This window comes from Agelaius phoeniceus, chromosome 12 (assembly GCF_051311805.1).
Source record: "Agelaius phoeniceus isolate bAgePho1 chromosome 12, bAgePho1.hap1, whole genome shotgun sequence".
Lineage (NCBI taxonomy): Eukaryota > Metazoa > Chordata > Aves > Passeriformes > Icteridae > Agelaius > Agelaius phoeniceus.
This window is the reverse complement of record NC_135276.1, coordinates 8,845,187-8,862,513: the sequence shown is the minus strand read 5'-3', so window position 1 is coordinate 8,862,513 and position 17,327 is coordinate 8,845,187. Positions and strand designations below refer to the sequence as shown.

The window sequence follows — 17,327 nt, the reverse complement described above, 5'->3', positions numbered from 1 at the left end:
GCAGGGGGCACTGGGCTCCTCTGCTCCCTTGGTCTCACCTGCTGGAGAGTGTCAGCAGTGTCAATAGTTACAGACTTTTTTGCTGGACTGCTGCATTAAATTGTGTAGAGAGTTGGGAGTGCTGTGACCTAACCCCAGACAGAAATGAGAGGAGCAGAGTGGAGCAGAGCCATTTTGGGGCTCAGAAGCTGTTGTGCTCCTTGCTGACTCCTCCACTGGAGCCTCCTGCTTTTGGATGTTGTTTAAAAACTGTCTGAGCTGATGCAGTGGTTTGCTCTCAGGGAGAAGAGCAGAACCACCTCTCACATGGATTGACTTCAGCAGCTGTAATTAGGAGCCAATTTGGCTCATTAAAGGTCCTCATGAGAATCTTAGGGAAATGTAACGAGCCCATGAAGAAGTGTCTTGTGGAATCTTCTTTTTGTTTTTTCCCTTATAATGGGGTCATGTAGTTCTGTGTCTTTAGCAGCAACACTGGTTCATGTCAATTGACTGACATCATGAACTTCACCATCAGCAAGGGTGGCAGATGAAGGGCACTCTGGCAATCTGTACAGACTGAAATGGGTGTCAAAATGCTGCCTGCACTCTTTGTATATTGATGTTTTAGTTTCATACATATGTGAGTTTTATGGCTGTCAGTACATGAACTATAAATGCAGAGACACAAGCCTTGGGAGCAAATATTGATTTGTTTCACTTTAAGAAACTTAAAAATTCTGTTCAGTATGATGCTGATGGGATGTGAGTACTTGGTCACAATAGAGTAAAAGGGGTGGAAATCTGTTTCTAACTGAGCTTCCCATGTGTGATTGATGCTGTTGTTGATGTGTATTCATAGATCCTTGGCTCTGGATTATGCATGAACTAATACATAGAACCAAAATGTCAGCTGAACTGGTGTGAATTTATGTCCCATTTGTGTGCAGGAGAATGGCCATGATGGTGATGCAGTTGCACTGTTTAGAGAATGCAGGTGTCAGTGAAGTATTTTATTTGGCAGTGGTTTTTCCTCAGGTATTAAAAAATAAGCTGATGTTAAAATATGTTTCATGTCACTGCAGCATTAGAGAAGTGCTTTTTCAGATTTTACAGAAGACAACTCAGGTTCTGTTAAGTCAGGACAGATTGTGTCAGCCCCTCTCTGTTACATAACAGGATATGAGTGATAAAAACTGACAGTGTGCTGTGGATGGGAAATAAAATCTAGTTTCCTCAAACCTGGAATAGAATGAATGCAAATTCTCATGAAGCATTTTGGTACTCTTCTTGACACGGAGAGAGCTCTTAAGCAGAAATAACTCTGCTGATGTCTTGGAACTGGTTCTCTGCTCTGTACACCAAGTACTGCTCAATGCAAATAATTCTGCTCCAGTGGTGCTAACAAGAGAGTTTTGTTTTGCCTCTTATTTGTGTCTTTAAAGCAGTCCTTTCAATAAACATAATTAACTCTTCCTAGTTCGGAATTAAAAACCAAATATTTTGTGCTTAGATTATTCTCCTAGCCTGCTTTTATTTTCTTGTTGAATATTCTTTCTTTGCATTAGTAACTGCAGCCATAGAAACAACTTAATGGCTCATTTTGCTCTTTGTCTTTTAATATCTTCTTTTTTGTCCAATGCAGATTTTTGAAATGTTGATGTTTAAATTTAACATAAACCTTTTAAATCTTATTGTATTATTCTTTGTGTTCTCAATTCTAAATCTATTGAGACAATTACTTTCTTCTTTTTAACAGAATCACTCCTGTAAATAGTGTAGATACTGCACGTACTCTAGAAAAACACAGATTTAAGTACAATAAGGTATAAGCTGCACTACAACCTTCTTTTTGAGCTGGGGTTGGCCTAATGGTGGTATGCAAGGGCTGAACCAATTCCTTGTCAGACTGGGAAGTTCCCATTTGGTGCAGCTGGTTTCCTAACCAGTGCTGGGTCCTTTCAGTGGCTGACTTGCCCCAGTTTATTCCACAGGCAGCATTGTGCACTTTGTCCTGTGCTTTGGGGGGCATTTTCAGCAGTTTGCCTTAGGAGGGAGGCTATAAACCTGTAATTCCAAGGCACCTTCTTTTTCCTACCTCTGTCTCTTTGAACTTTTAATTGATCCCTCTGATTCTCCTTTATGTGGATATTCTTTCCTGGAGGAAGGACACCAATCTCCTTTCAGGGTTAATTCTAGACTTAGAGCAGTTTGGGGCACGAAACAGCCCCAGTGATGCCCTGATTATTCTCAGAAGGAAGGCAGGAGTGCAATTGCAAGGAAAAATATTCGGAGTCTGTGTTGCCTTCAGGATCTGGTCCTCTGGCAGACAGGGAGCACGGGCCCATCCTGTGCAGGGCAGCCATGGCCGCTCTCTCCCTGCCTGTTCCCCTTCCCTGAGTGTCAAACACGGCACTGGGCTCTTCTGCTGCCCATTGTGCCAATAACACAGCACCTTGAGCACAGAGAGCAGCTCAGTGTGAGCTGCACGTCTGCCTGCAGAGCAGTCCTGGGGACACCTCTGAACTGGATTGCTGCTGCAAATGTGCTTTCCCTGTGTTTAGAATCCCAGCCTGGCAGCTGTGATTTAATGCACAGCATAGCAGGTGCACGGTTTGGCCATTTCCAGTCCCTTCCTCAAAGGGCGTGGGCAGCTCTGGGGGCTGAGACAGTTCCCAGCTGCAGTGTTGGTTTTGTGTGCTGCAGTTTGCTTTAATCCGTGTGCTAATACTCAAACTGCAGCTTCCAGCTGTTCTTCCACTACATGCTGAGCAAGGTTTTGATGATATTTGGTGTTTGAGGGATCAAATCCCCATGTTTATTGGGTTGGAATCGATACTGTCGTTTTATGGTGGTTGTTTTTAACACTGATATTATTGTGGCAGTCTCCAGGAATTTCCTGCCACTCTACCAAACCATTAAAGGTGTCTGTGTCAATGGGAATAGCAAGTTTGATACATAACAAAGGCACAGGCTGTGCCCTCTGCGTGCACTGCAGCACTTGTGCTCTTTCTTTTTGATATTGTGTGATGTGTGTCTCTTCTCCCCCTTTTTTTCCACTTGGGACAATTAACCTCCTGCTCTAGTTTCCAGTCATCACCTGATTTTATCAACTGTATATAAGAAATAACACAAAGAAAACAAAAATTTAATAATGGAAGGAGGTTTCTGTTTTGTTTTGTTGTTTTTTGCCTTTTTTAAATTTAAAGTTAAAATCATTTCACTGAGTGAATTATAGCCCTTGTTTATAGAGGTTTGTCTCTGGAGTTTGTTTGGTTCACTGGGACAGGTTTTTTCCTTCTATATTTCCTCACAATATCCATGTTTTTCACTCTTTGTTATACCCAGTTACTAGTGAAAAATACTTCTATAGCTTTATATTTTGTGGTAATACCTATTTATTTCTCAGGTATTACTTGTTCTCTAATGACCCAAACCCTGATGTGGTTCCATTCTCTGGTTTCAGATCTCTTAGTTTTCAATAATTTACCAGCCCACACAGAAGAATGGATAAATCAATAAGCTACCAAAGAGCTCATCCAAGCTACTTAATATTTACCTTGTTAACTGATGTTGGTGAAAGCTGCACAGTGCTAGAGCCTCTTTTGGTTCTGTATGAAAAAAAAAATTAATTCATTTATACTCTTTATTTCTTTGTCCCCAGATACCTTTCACATATGAAAACTATTAAATGTTCCTTTATTTCCCCCTCCAAAATTCTTTTAAATTTGTTTATGAAATTTGCTGGCCTAGGTATTCCTAGCAGGTTTTTCTAGATGTGTTTATGGGATACCTGACTGTGTTTCCACTGAAAGCTACAAACACAACAAATGATGTTTTCATAGTAACACTACAACATCAACTCTCAGTGGAATTCTTTGAAAATATGCTTTTTTTTTATACATTAAAATAATTGTATTATAGGATTGTTACAAGTCAAATTTGAGAAGAAGAATAAAAAGAACTAAATGTAAATCTTTTCTTGGAAAACTCCATAGAACACAAGTCTATTGCTTGCCCAAAAACCTGCATTAATGCATTAAGGGCCTTAGCATCCCAGTTCAAGAGAAATTATTGTAATGTAATGGAAAAGAATAACTGAGATGGACATGACCCCAGATTAGTGCACTTTCATTGGATATTATATACTGTTGACTTAGTCTGAGAAATTCATTTTCCAGCTTTAATGGGTTTTATGTTCCAGGACATAGGGGACTTGAGGGTTTACCCTTGTTGCTGAAGGGCAGAAGACCATTAAGGTTGTCAGATGATTTTTTGTATCAATGTCATATTTTCCCTTGTGAAGCCTTGAGGGCTTGCCAGCAAGATTCCAAAGTTTGTGCTTTGGAGCAGGGCACAATAAAGCTTTAGGAAGTGTATGTCTCTGCAAATGGTTTGTTTTAAGGCAGATCTCAGAGCAACATTTTGACATAAGGAAAAGATCTGACTAAAGGTAGGTTTGGTATTAAATGGACTCAAATTTCTTAAGTATCTTGGATCAGCATAATATAATCTTTTCAGGATAATTGCACCCCATTTTTTCTCATGCACAAGAATATTTAATGTGATCTTCATAAAACATTGGTCACCAAAGTCGTAGAGCAGGGTTAAAAGTTTGCCTCAGATATTGTAAGAAAACTAATGAATAAAGAAAAAAAAAAAAGGAGAACCTTAATGCCTTACTAATTACCCTAAAATTGTTCCCATTATCAGGGAATTACAAAATCGGTGAGTTAATTATCCTGTATAAGGGCAAATGGAAACCTCCAAGGGTAGCTGAGGTATTTTTAGATACAGAATGTGCCACATCTGAGGCTGAGGAGAGATTTGTTGTTCTGCAGAGTATATTTTGCTGAAGCAGGAAGAGCTGTGATTGCCTCAGCTTAGGAAATAAAGGGGGAAATCCATCCTGGAGGGGCTGGTTGTGTTTGGGAAAGAGCTCTGGCTTCTGCTGACTCACTGTGAGGGAAGGAGAAATGACTGAAGCTTTCTAGTTGGTTCTCCATGGAAGCTTCTTTAATTACTTTGTAGCATTTCCTGAGTGTTCCACCCTGGGGAAGCAGAATCTGTTTTCTCCTATTTCCAGAGGCCTTAAGAGAGTCACAGGGAGGGGAACTGGATTGAGCACAGCTTTACAGAGTTAGTCAGAAGGCTGGGTATGGTACTTACACCCCCAAAATCCAGATTGTGCAGTTTGCCTTTAGGACATGGGTTCTGCAGACAAAAAGCAGCCCCAGATCCTGCAGCAGAGGCTGCTCCATGGGCAGGGCTGAAGGCAGAGCCTGTTTGCCCTGTGCACACATCAGTTTGTGTACAGATGTGTATGGATGGACACACATGTGCAGCACATGCTGGATGTGCTTGTGCAGTTCATGCTTTGAACACCAAACTCCTCAGCATGAACATTTTCCCCTTTCTGCAGGGGCTGAGCCATGGTTTGTGGAAATCAGACCCTGCCCTGCCCTCATGTTTAAATCAATCCTGGGAACTGGGGAGGATGTGAAGCGTCCAGGTCAAGCTGTAGATTATTAAACTTTCTTGTTTCAGGTGAAAGGCTTTTCTTTTGCTGTCCTGCAAATGTCTGTGTGAGAGTGGGGTGCCATTGGTCAGCAAGGAATCTGAAATACATGTTGGGTCTTCTTCTTCTAACATATACAATTTCATAATGCAGGTTAAACCTGGCCTCCTCTCACTTACAATTTATAATTTTTAGTGTCAAAACCGTTTGTACTTTATCTGGAAACCATAAAACAACCAATATGATTTGTAGGATTTGAAAACAATTCTTGCCTGTTTAGGCACTGGAAAAATGAACAGATGCAATAGATGCCATCAAAGTAAATTTTTGGAAGTAGTGGAAACCCTCTTCACTTCTGGGTTCCATTGCCTGGCAGAAGTGCTGTTGATGCCCAGCTTTCCTCTTATTCCCATAACAATTTATGTTACACTACATTAAAAAGCTCACTGGAAGAAGTAATAAACAATCAAAATTTTCATGAGTTAAGCTTTGAATCCCCCATTTCTCTAACTGATATAGCCTGGATGTTTACTGATATAGCATTCCATGAGAGACAAAATTGTCCTTATGTGCTTCTAGGTTTCCCCAGAAATCTCTAATAGCAGGCTTTATAGTGACAGCCAGCTAGGAACAGAGTGTGTGGCAGGATTGTACAGGGAAAGCTATCTAACAGAAATAAATTCTGCTTCCCCAGAATAGCTGATGCTATTTCAGTCTTTAAATCATTTCATTTAAATAGTTCCTGTCTTGAATTGTTGACAGTCTCCACATTAATGTCTTAGGTGTTTTTAAACCTTGCCATGTAGACTTCTGATGAATATGTATTTATATATATCCCCTGCCCTCTGCTTATGGAGGGAAACACTAAAAAACATCCAGGAGTCTTTACTTAATTTTCAAGGTTTCTTTTAATCTGTACTAGACTAACTTTTGTAGCACATAATATAAATTGGTCCTCTTCCAGTGGCCTGGCTCTCTCCTTTATAAAAAGAAAAGGAGAGATGTAAACTTGCCTGCTTAAGCTGTAGAGACAGGAAAAGAAAATACAGCAGTGCCAGTGGAGCTGTGCATTCTCTGGTGGATTTTTCCCTTTTTTTCCATTTTCCCATAGTCCTCCATGCCTGTTTTCCTTCTGCTGGTCCTTGCTGACTCTCATTTATAGTGGATATAGGGAAAGCTGTTTTAGAGGGGAACCTGAACAGTACTTGTTCTCTAAAAACAAATCATGTTTGAACTGTTCTGTCATTCCAGAATTAGGGTTTCACATTTCCCTTCTTCTATCCTAATCATTATGTTGTATCAGTTGTTCTAACTATTTTTGTGGTCTGTTTGAAGTGTGGGGCAGGGGGATTGCTTTGGTTTTGTGGAACTTTCTTTGGATTTGGGATAGACTGCTGCTCATTCCTAGCAGAAAATTTTGGTGCAGTCAGACAGCAGAGATTTGGGTGGAAATCTTTATGGAATGGGGTGGTTGGAACAAAAATATGCCCAAGCACCAGGTTTACAATGTAAATAGCAAGAGTCACCAATTGTACCTTGAGCTCTGAGAAGAGGAGGCTCAAAAATCTTCTGAACTGGAGCTGAGTGCAGCTGCCTTCTAAGAGCCCAGAGGAGAAGTGATCCAGGTGCAGGATGTTTGGATGTTTGCAGCTGCTCCCCATTCCTGCCCTCCCCAGGGTGGCCTGTGAGCTCTGGGCTGCTGCAGCTGCAGGGCTGGGGACAGGAGGGAGGGGTGCCAGCCCTGCCACTGCTGCCACTGCTGTCCCCCACTGACAATTGGGGTGCCAGCCCTGCCACTGCTGCCACTGCTGTCCCCCACTGACAATTGGGGTGCCAGCCCTGCCACTGCTGCCACTGCTGTCCCCCACTGACAATTGGGGTGCCAGCCCTGCCACTGCTGTCCCCCACTGACAATTGGGGTGCCAGCCCTGCCACTACTGTCACTGCTGTCCCCCACTGACAATTGGGGTGCCAGCCCTGTCACTGCTGCCACTGCTGTCCCCCACTGACAATTGGGGTGCCAGCCCTGTCACTGCTGTCCCCCACTGACAATTGGGGTGCCAGCCCTGTCTCTGCTGTCCCCCACTGACAGTTGGAGGGGCTTGGTTTGCATCAACATTCAGTTCCCTCTCTCTGATAGCTGAGTCTAGCATAACTTCTAAATCTAATTTGTCTCCTTATTCAGTATGAGACATTCAGTCTTTAAATTTGCATGCTGTGAGAATCACTAAAACCCAGTTGTGCCACAGTCTGTGGCTGTGTGCTCTCTGGTGTAAATGCTGCCTGTTTGCCCATCAAAGGATCCAGAGAGTGCTTTGTGGAATTTGTACAAAGTGTCTGAGGGTAGAACACTCTAAAAGGGAGTTTAGTTTAAGTGTTGCTAGCCCTTCAATTGGGAAAACTCAGAGAAATCTGAAACCACTAGTACAAAAAAGTTATTTGATGTAATAACAAAAAAACCCTGTAATTAATATTCAAAATATATTGCACTTTCAATTTAAAGAGATCATTACAACCTTGGTTTTGGCTAGTTAATGGATATAGGCTTTAAATTTCTGAATTATGAATGTTTTTAAATCATGGAAGAATTAATAACACTCATAAAAGATCTCAGCACAACAGCTCTTCTCAGAGAATTTAATAATTAATATCAAATCTGTAAGAGGAAGCTGTTTGTGGTTCAAAATAAATTATAGAAGAAATCAACAGAGAAATCTCTCCTGGCAAACTTTGTGTATTTATTTATGTCTGTAAAAACAGTGCCTGATGAGAAGGGAATCCAGACTTTCCTTCCTTGCATTCAGTCACGTTTTCCTGCATCTTGGAGAAGGCTGAGCTTTTTAGCTGGCTTCCCACTAGAAACAGAAGGCATTAGATTTGTTCCACAGTGATACAGAAACCACAGTGGATGTCTACAATGAGACCTCTTAGAGACACCAAAGGTGACAAAGCTTCTGACTAACTCGATTACCCAAGATTATTCTTGGTTTGAGGTTTTTGCTCAGCCTTCTGTCTTTACAAATTACCTGCTTGCAGTCATTGCATATTCCTATTACAGGCTTCAGTGTATGAAGTATTTCCAGTCAGTTTAATAATATTTTTTTTGTCTTGGCTCAGAATTTGTGTCTGTATCATGTTTGGAGATCAGCACAAACAGGTTGGATGTATTTGCAAAGCTCCTGTTGCAGTTCTCCTAAAAGCACACATGGCTTCTCTGTTGGTATTATTGCTTTGGCTTGATTTCCCCACCCTGGAAAAGGTGAGCTTCTTTCTAATTTTTTTTGGTATTGCAAAAACACCTATGTAACTGGAAATCATTTTTCAGTAAATATTATTAATAATCTTTCCTTTGCCATGTAGTCTTCCTTATCTAACGTGAGAAGGTAAAATGCTGGATTTATTTTCTTCTCTTACACAACCTTTATTTTAACAGTGTTGCCTCTGTGGGTGGGCTTTCAACTAAAATATTTCAGTATTTTTAACATGTCTATTGTCACCAGGATTTTTGTGCAAGAGGGTGATGTAAAATACTATTCATTTGAAAATTTCAGCTGCTTTGTTTGTGCTGATCTAATTGTTGTATCCATGGAAACTGGAGGGCTAATTCCAGACAGCTGCCAAATTCTCTTCTAAAATGTTATTGAAGTTTGTCAGTACAAAACTTCATGGGCCAGTTGCCAGTGTGCAGGCTTGGATATTGGAGATTTTCTGAATGATTATCTGAAAGGCATGGTGAATATTCTAAAGTAGTTTTTTGTTTCACATCCCCCTGTAGACTGTTATTGAACAAATTGAAAATTTGAGCTGAAAGCCTTGAAGACATAATGCTGTAACCTCTGGAACAGCTGGATGGAGCAAGGAGCAGAGAGGAGTGACTGCAGTCACAGGAGGAGTCAGTGGCAGCCTCAGGGCAGAGCAAATGTGGGTAACACAGGGGGAATTGTTCATTATTCACTCAGACACTCATGGAAACTTTACCATTGGTATAGCAGAGAGCAGCATCCCACAGTTCAAGTGAATGTATTTGAAAATCCTGCCCAAAAATAGCTCCCCTTGCTGGCCTGGTGCCAGGGTGCATTTTAATAAAAGTAGTTTAGTGGTGCTGTAGTAAAACTCACGAATTTGTTGTAACTTGATGGCAGAAGATTTTAGCAGAAACAGTGAAATGTGATGTATTGAATCACCATGAGCAGGCTGCAGTGGATTTCTACATTAAAGAACTGTTCTTCTAGGAAAGTCTGGGTCTAGCTAATACTTTAGTATAGGTGTGGCTTTATTTATGAGCTGTCCTAACTGAGTCTCTGTTACCAGGGCTCTTCTAAGAGAGGATCTAAAATAAAGTTTGTATCAGTTTTCACTTGACTCTGATCCAAACCACTGGAGATTTCAGAGGAAGTGTGTTTTGTACTGAAATTTTACATTGGAAGTGATTTGTCAGTGAGATTGCATTGGAGTCACCTTTCTGTACAAGACCTGGTTTTCAGCAATCTGAAATGGATTCCAGTTCATCTGGTAGGATGAAGAAATCAATGAATCAATGAAGTTCATCTGAGTAAATTAATCTTACCACCCTAATAGAACCCTGACTGAGATGCAAATGAAATGTTCCCCATCTTGTCAGTGGAATGAACACAGGAGTTGTTTGTCTAAAAGTCCATCAGAATTTGAAGTTCTGATTCTGTACCTATGAAAGTTCTATATGAATAGAATACAAATAACTTCCTCTGCATTAAGTCTGTCAGCTTTGAACAACAATTGAAAGCAGACTCAGTCCTGCAATGACACATTTGCAGGGTTTTTTGCTTCCCTGTCTTACACTGAGCCTGTTTTCTGTGGAGGCCTTTGTACTGCTGACAAAATCCTCTGCAAAAGCTCTTGTCAGGAGAGGGCTGGGGATGGAGCTCTGGCTTGGGGTGAAGCCCACAACAGGGTTGGGAAAACAGACCAAGTCTCCCCTGTAGGTTATCTACAGTGTAACTTGCTTGTGAGTGCAGTGAAAAGGGAAATATTGCTTACATTATGCCCAAGTGGTATTTGTTCTTCATGGAGATGTCATTCCATCTCCCAGCAGTCATTAGAAAGCATTAATGCTGGAACTGGTGGCTCTAGCTGGCAGTGCCATGGAACAATCTGCTCAAAGCCACAGCATAAACCAGGTACAGCTTGGAGGGGGCTGCACACAGGTTTGTGCCAGCTCAGGCCAGAATGACTTTGGTCATGTAAACAAGGGGGGCTACTGACAGAACATCCCACTAAAGCATTTTGGCTGTGTCAGCTCCTGTTTTTGTAGGAAGTCAAATGTTTTGATATCAGCTTTAAATAGTTGCATGTGAAATTACACATATGGAATTTGCAAGAAACTGTATGTGTAGAACTGGAACTCAGCTTAAAGGTGTGCAGGAATGCAGAACAGGTGTTTGCTGGTTTTTTGAATGATGCAAATTTGAGTCTTTTTAGTCTCTTGATATTGATTTCAATCACTTAGTGATGGTTTGGTTGTCAGTTAAGGCATAGGGGATTCTATTCAAAAGCAATGACAGCAAAAATCTTAAAATGATTGGAAAGAATGAATGGCTACTGCCTGTGCCATGTAAGGACAGGTCAGCAGTTCCTTATTTGTCCTTGTCCTCCATCTTCTCTCTTACATAACATCTTCCATCTCAAATCCTTGCTTTGCAAGGAGCTGCAAAATATTTGCTAAGCAATAATTTCTGTAACTGAAGCTTGGTTCAGAACAGCATTCCAGTCTGACAGTGATTTAGGTACAGAAGAAATAATAATGTTTCATGATGGACTAGAAGAGCTTGCTGACACCCCATGGACAAATATTTACCTCTGCTTTATGCATTTTTTGGGTGGGTTACATTAAAATTAATGAACTGCTGCTGTCTTTGAAGGTTTCTCCTTTTCTGTATGCAAATTGCAGTGTCACTATAGAGCAGTTCCACTGCAATCTGTGTGAGGGGGAGGTGTCAGTGACCACAGAACATCCACTCCAGATGTCCCTTAACCTCTGTTATTTATATCTCAAAATGTGCAATTTTTGTGCATTTTGTTTTGTTTTTGCATGACAAGTAAAATGTTCTAAAACAAAAGCATTTAAAGCAAACCAGAGTCAGGTCCAATACAAGACTTGATATTGTAGCTGGGTAAAGAATGTTTTTAGTCAGTTGAGGCAATGGGATATTTCATATAAAGGCTTCAAGATACAAATGAGTTCTCATGAGCACACAATTAACCTGATCTAAGGTAATGAATAGGAGGCAGATAGCGTTAAGTTGAAAAAATAAATATCCAGAAGCAGTAAATTCATTTTGTCACTTGAGGCTTGATCCAAAGCTTGTGTGAATCATGGAACTGAAACAGAGGCTGACAGCACTGAATCTGAAACCTGCATTGTGAAGAAAGCTTAATTTGAGCAGGGTTGATGAGCTTTCTCTGTCTTGGCCAGTGCCTCAAAGGACAAGAAGGACATTGCAATTTCTGCATGATAAGAGGATTTTGGAAACAACTTAAAAGATAAATGAGATCCAAATACTATTACTTGTTTTCATATTCTCATAGCTCACTATAAAATGTTTGAATACATCTAACAAAAATAAACTTTCAAGGCTAAGGTTTCCCAATGTATTTGCATTTTAAAATGTATATATTAAAATATTGCAATACTTTTTTTTATATGCATAAAAGATGTTAGCAGAAAATGTACAGGAGGAGGGACTGTAGCCTCCCCAGTCATGGTACTTAAGCAGGTGCCTTCCTACTCAGAAAGGAGAGGCACAGGAACCTGCTAGGGCTCTAGAGCAAAAGTCTCTTGCACCTTTGCTATAAAACACCCATGCTTTGAAGAGAGAGAGCATTTCCTGCAGCTAGAAATACAACACATTTAACTGGGTGCTGTGAGGGCAGTTACCTGTTGGTTGACTGGGAGAAGAAAAATTCTAACCATGCATCTGGTTCTCTCCAGCAGAGATCAGAAAATCAGACTGCCAACCTAGACTTCTCATTTTGAAGGATTCTGGTGAATACAATAATTTACCATTTCCAGCAGCACACCAGTGAGGTGTGTACAGTCTTTGGGGAATATTTTTGATGTTACTGCTTTGGCTGAGTGAAGTCAGGCACAGGAACATGGCCAGAGTGAGGCTGATGAGCAGCAGCCTCTGCTGTCTGCATGTCCAGGAACAGCTTATGAAGTTTGCTCTGACCCTGCCCAAAATCTTGTGGCCTCCCAGCCAAGAGGGAGCATCAGGCTCCAGTGCAGATCTGGCTGCTGGCAATGGTGGGAGCACACTCAGGTGAGGATGAGGTGATTCATTGATATTTTCACTGCCATATCTTGCAGATGTGCTCTGGGATGCAGGAAGCAGCCTTGCAAATTGATTTCCCTGTGTGTGGTGCTTGCAGGGTTTACAGCAGCCATGCTCAGCCATGTGTTTTGTTTCTTGAGTGCCTTTGCCTGGCTCTCTGTGCATCTCTTTTTTTCTAATTTTACACTTGGGTCTTCTACATCCTTGGAGAAGAGGAAATCACCAAAAGTAAGACCAAAGTACAGCAAGTACTTAAATCATTTCACTTGTATTTAAACCTCTGAGGTCCCTGGCACTGCAGAGAAAACAACATTGTGGGAAGGATATATTTGTTCACCAAGAAAAGCATTTTGAATTTAGTTACCTAGCTCAGTCTGGGGACATGGCATGAAACTGTAGGGGTTCATTTTTGCATTCTTAAAGGCAGTTTCCTTTTTTCTTGCAAGGCATTTTATATCCTAGCCAGCAATGTTAAACACCTTCCAAGTACATGGGAATCTTGTTAACATTTTCTTTCTGGTCTGTTTTTATTACTTACCATGGATTATAGAGAGGATGCACAAACACTCAGCTTACCAGAATGTGCTACAATCTTCTCTCAGCACATGGGTAATGTTTCCTTTAGAAATGTTGCAGCATAATTTATCTTAGGCAGTGCAAGTTCAGCTGTGCAGCTCACCTCACTGAACACACCTGGCCTGTCATAGGAACCCAGGAATCTGCTGGGTTTGCTCACCCACAGCTCAGATTTGTCCTGTGAGGGTCTGAATGCAGCCAGGTGACTCCTCCATGGGCAGGACCAGGAATTCCAGCTTTCCTGGCTCTGCTGGCAGCCCTGCTGCAGGGACCACTGACTGATCCAGGGGCTCAACAAGCAAAGCAGGAACCTGAGATGCTTGTAGGCAGCTGGGGCAACAATGTCAGAAAATATACACTTGAGTAAAGAATCCCAGTCCTGTTCAAAGAGGAATGATGTTTTAGCTTTTGAAACATAACCCAGGGGGACATCCATACATTATTCTTCAAAGATGGGGTAGAAAGTGGATTTAGGAGGTGTTATTTACTTGCAAGTTCTTTTTTAGTAAACTGTGTTTCCTGCCAGAATGGAGTGATATTATGCAAGGATTGGGTCTGTGGTGCAGATACAAACCAGCATGGTGCCCTTTCCTCATACAGGCCCTTGCACCTGAGTGGATTTCTCAGTGGATTTCCTCAGTGACAAGTGGATTTCTCAGTGGATTTCTCAGTGGATTTCCTTGCTGTGGCAAGGTGCAGAGACCTCTTTCTTTTGTTTCACTGATATGAAAGTAAGAAATTATTCCTACATAACTTTTTTCCTATACATGATGTTACCCTTTCCCTCCTTCTGTCTGGCCTCAAATTCCCTAAAAACACCAACTATGGCATTCTTTGTGGGCTTTCTGAGCTTCCTGCTGCTTTCCCAAAAGCACAAGGCTGAGGTGAGATCAGCCCTTACTGCTGGTAGTAGCAGGACCCTCTGTTCCAAAGAAAATCTCTTTTGTCTCAAAAGGCTGTCATTTTATGAAATGAGAAATTTTCTTGGCCTGATCTGAAAAATGTAGCAATTCTCCTGTATGCATTCATCTGAGGAGGGGAAGTTTTTAGCTCCTGTCTCCCTCCCCTTGTCAGAAACATGCACTGTTGTGGAAGGTTACAGAAGGAACCCTTGCAGCCTTTTAGGAGACTGATTCAGGAAAGACCTACCACATGTAGACTTTTACATTCCTTATATCTGTTTTTTCTGCATTTGTTTTTGTTCCAGCTCCTGCCAATGTGCAAGAGGAAAAAGCATGTTCAGGTGGAGAGAATACCATTGATAGTTCCTAAAGTCAGAGTGCTGCAGGGGTAAGTGAAAGAATGCACATTCCCTATTCCAGTCCCAAAACCAAACCCCTAGGGGAATCCTTTAACTTCTCTCCAGCCAGGACCCCAGCTGAGTTTCCTCCTTACCTTCTCCCCACATTCACACATCCCCATGACTGGAAGGAAGTGTGGAAGGAGCAGAGGTGGGTATGGACAGTGGATATAACCCTGCACATTTCCTTTGGGCTCTCAGCTGTGTTTGCCAGCATTGTTGCATTTTGTGTTTATAGCACAGCAAAGATTTTCTTGCTCATTTAATTTTCTCTTCCCATGCTGCAAGGCTGAGTTCATTAGCTTAAAAGACTGTCACGCTTCTGGAGAACAGAATATATTTGGCAGGAGTGGATAGTAATTATCTAAAAATTCAATCAAGCCATGTTTTTGATTGATTTTTGGGATGAGATATATAGGCTTCAGTGGAATTAATTGCATCCTAGTATTTTTTAAATTTATGTTTTAAGCATCAGATTGCCCCACCACTCCCACTTTCTTTGGTACATTTATTTTTTCCTCTTACCAGCTCTATTCAAAGTCTTTTCTAGGGAAATGCTCTGAGTATTGATTTTTTTTAAATTAAATATGTCTTCCACTTCCTGTGATATTAGTATTGTAACACCTGTGTAGCTGAAAAGAATTTTTACTGAAGGATAATTTTCACTCTTAACAACACCACTGGCCAAGCAAGTGGACTTGAAACTTGCAGAAGGTGCATGAACATAAAATAACACTGATTCTGACTGATGACCATTTCTTAAGGAATTTGTTTTCATGACATGAACCTAATGTATAAGGCTTAAGGAAGTATTTTAAATAGCAGTGAAAACAAAAAATATGAGACCTAAATTACAAAAGCAGAATGGTTTTATGACAGTAATGCTAAAGCTGCTGTTATCAGACACTGCTTGCTGATGGACCTTGATGAGAAAACATTGCTCAGAAAAATGCCCCATCAGTGTTGTGATACCATCACGTCCCCTGCTCCAGGGCTGAGCCAAAAAAAGCCTGTTCAGATCTGCATCTCTTGCTACATTTTCAGCTGTGATGGATTAGGAAGTAATGAAGAGGATTTCTCAGAGACTGATTTATTATTAACCTGGTTGTGCTTTTTTTTCTGTATCTGTTCTGTATCAGTTGTGCAGACTGATTTGTAAGAGAATAAGACTGAAAATTCATGTGGAGGAAAGCATCAAAGCCAACAGCAAAAATGCCAAGAAAGCCTTGAACTGCTTGTGTAACCTTCTTCCCTCCTGAATTCTCTGAGGACTCATGCAGTCTGAAGTGTCTGATGCATTGGGAACATGACACCTGTTAAGGGGCACAGGAATCCAGTGTGAAGTCTGGTTTTGGTAAAATTGAAGGTGACTGAGTTAGGGAGAGGGGAGTGGGTTATGTGTGTTTAAATCAGGAGTTGATACTGGAGATTGGTATATCCTCTTTTTCTAACAGTAGAGGAATTTTTTTTCCTATGGTTTAACTAAAATAATTTGGTCTTCTCAAGAGTATCTGCTAGAGAAATCTGGAACAAAAGTGGTGCTAAAACCAACCTGCATTTATCCACAGCTGAACTTTAAGTTTTTCAGCTGTTGTTTTCCTATTGTTTTAATGGATCTTAATTCCCCTGTAAGCAGAATGGGTTTTCAGGTTGGAGCACTGTGAAGGTGGGTAATAAGGGAACTGAATGGTGTGAACCCTTTGGGACTTGTGTCTTTAGTACCTGGAGCAACTCTATTGCCACTAGGTCTGGCAAGGACACAGGGCACTGTAGTGACTGCTGCACCTGCAGTTACTCCCTTGTAACCCCAAAGGCATCTCCTTCCTGATCCTTTTGAGGCAGAATGTTTTTAAAGAAATTAGGACCAAGTTAACCACACATCACTTGGGATGTGACTGTTTAAAAACTGTCTGGTTTACCTTTTATTTTCTGCTATGCTATTCTATAATGTAGAAAAATATTTAATATAAATTCTAGTTTCTATTCCAATGACCTTGTGTTATCTTATAAAGCTATAATTTAAAAGGCAGGTTCTGTGAGGGCCATTTCTGTCAAGCTCCTGTGTCTTGCTCCTGCTTCACCAAGAGAAAAATTAACAGTATTGTCCCTTCAGATTCAAGAATCTTTTTCAGAGAATATGGACTCTGCTGGATTTTGGTATCTCCATCTTCCCATTTATCCTTATTTTGTAGCAGCTGAAAAACTGTTCCAATCATCATTTCATAAACCATGTGTTGAAGGTGATGAAGGAAAGCAGGAACAGTTTGCATGGATTTTCATTCCAGGTTTGAGTAAGGGTAAATGGTCACTGGCATTTTCATTCATTTGCAGTTCTAAAGTTCAGATGAACATCAGTAAACCTGAGGCTTACCAATAACTGAGGTGCTAATGGAACGAGGGAAGGAGAAAGCAGGGCTAAGAATTAAACTGAGTTACACTTTAAATCATGTCCAATTGCAAAAGCAGAACCTGAGCTACTGTCTAAGAAACTGCCAGTGCTCCTGGAGTCATGTGGAGGGTGTGCAGGTAAAGGATTGTTTCCTTTCAATAGGATTTGCAGTTTGTAGACAAGAGTTATGTTCTGTATTGTATGGCCAGAGCTATGTTCATTTCCAGTATTATTGTTAAACTCTACTGGCAGTAG

The 17,327-nt window shown here is 41.0% G+C and overlaps 1 long non-coding RNA gene across 1 annotated transcript; it reads left to right on the top strand.

The window, feature by feature from the left end:
* The first annotated feature begins 8,647 nt into the window (after positions 1-8,647).
* LOC143695091 (uncharacterized) lies at positions 8,648-16,759 on the top strand. The gene is made up of 4 exons (XR_013184004.1): positions 8,648-8,756; positions 9,273-9,418; positions 14,591-14,673; positions 15,823-16,759. It is a non-coding gene; the product is annotated as an uncharacterized LOC143695091 (long non-coding RNA).
* Positions 16,760-17,327: the final 568 nt, after the last annotated feature.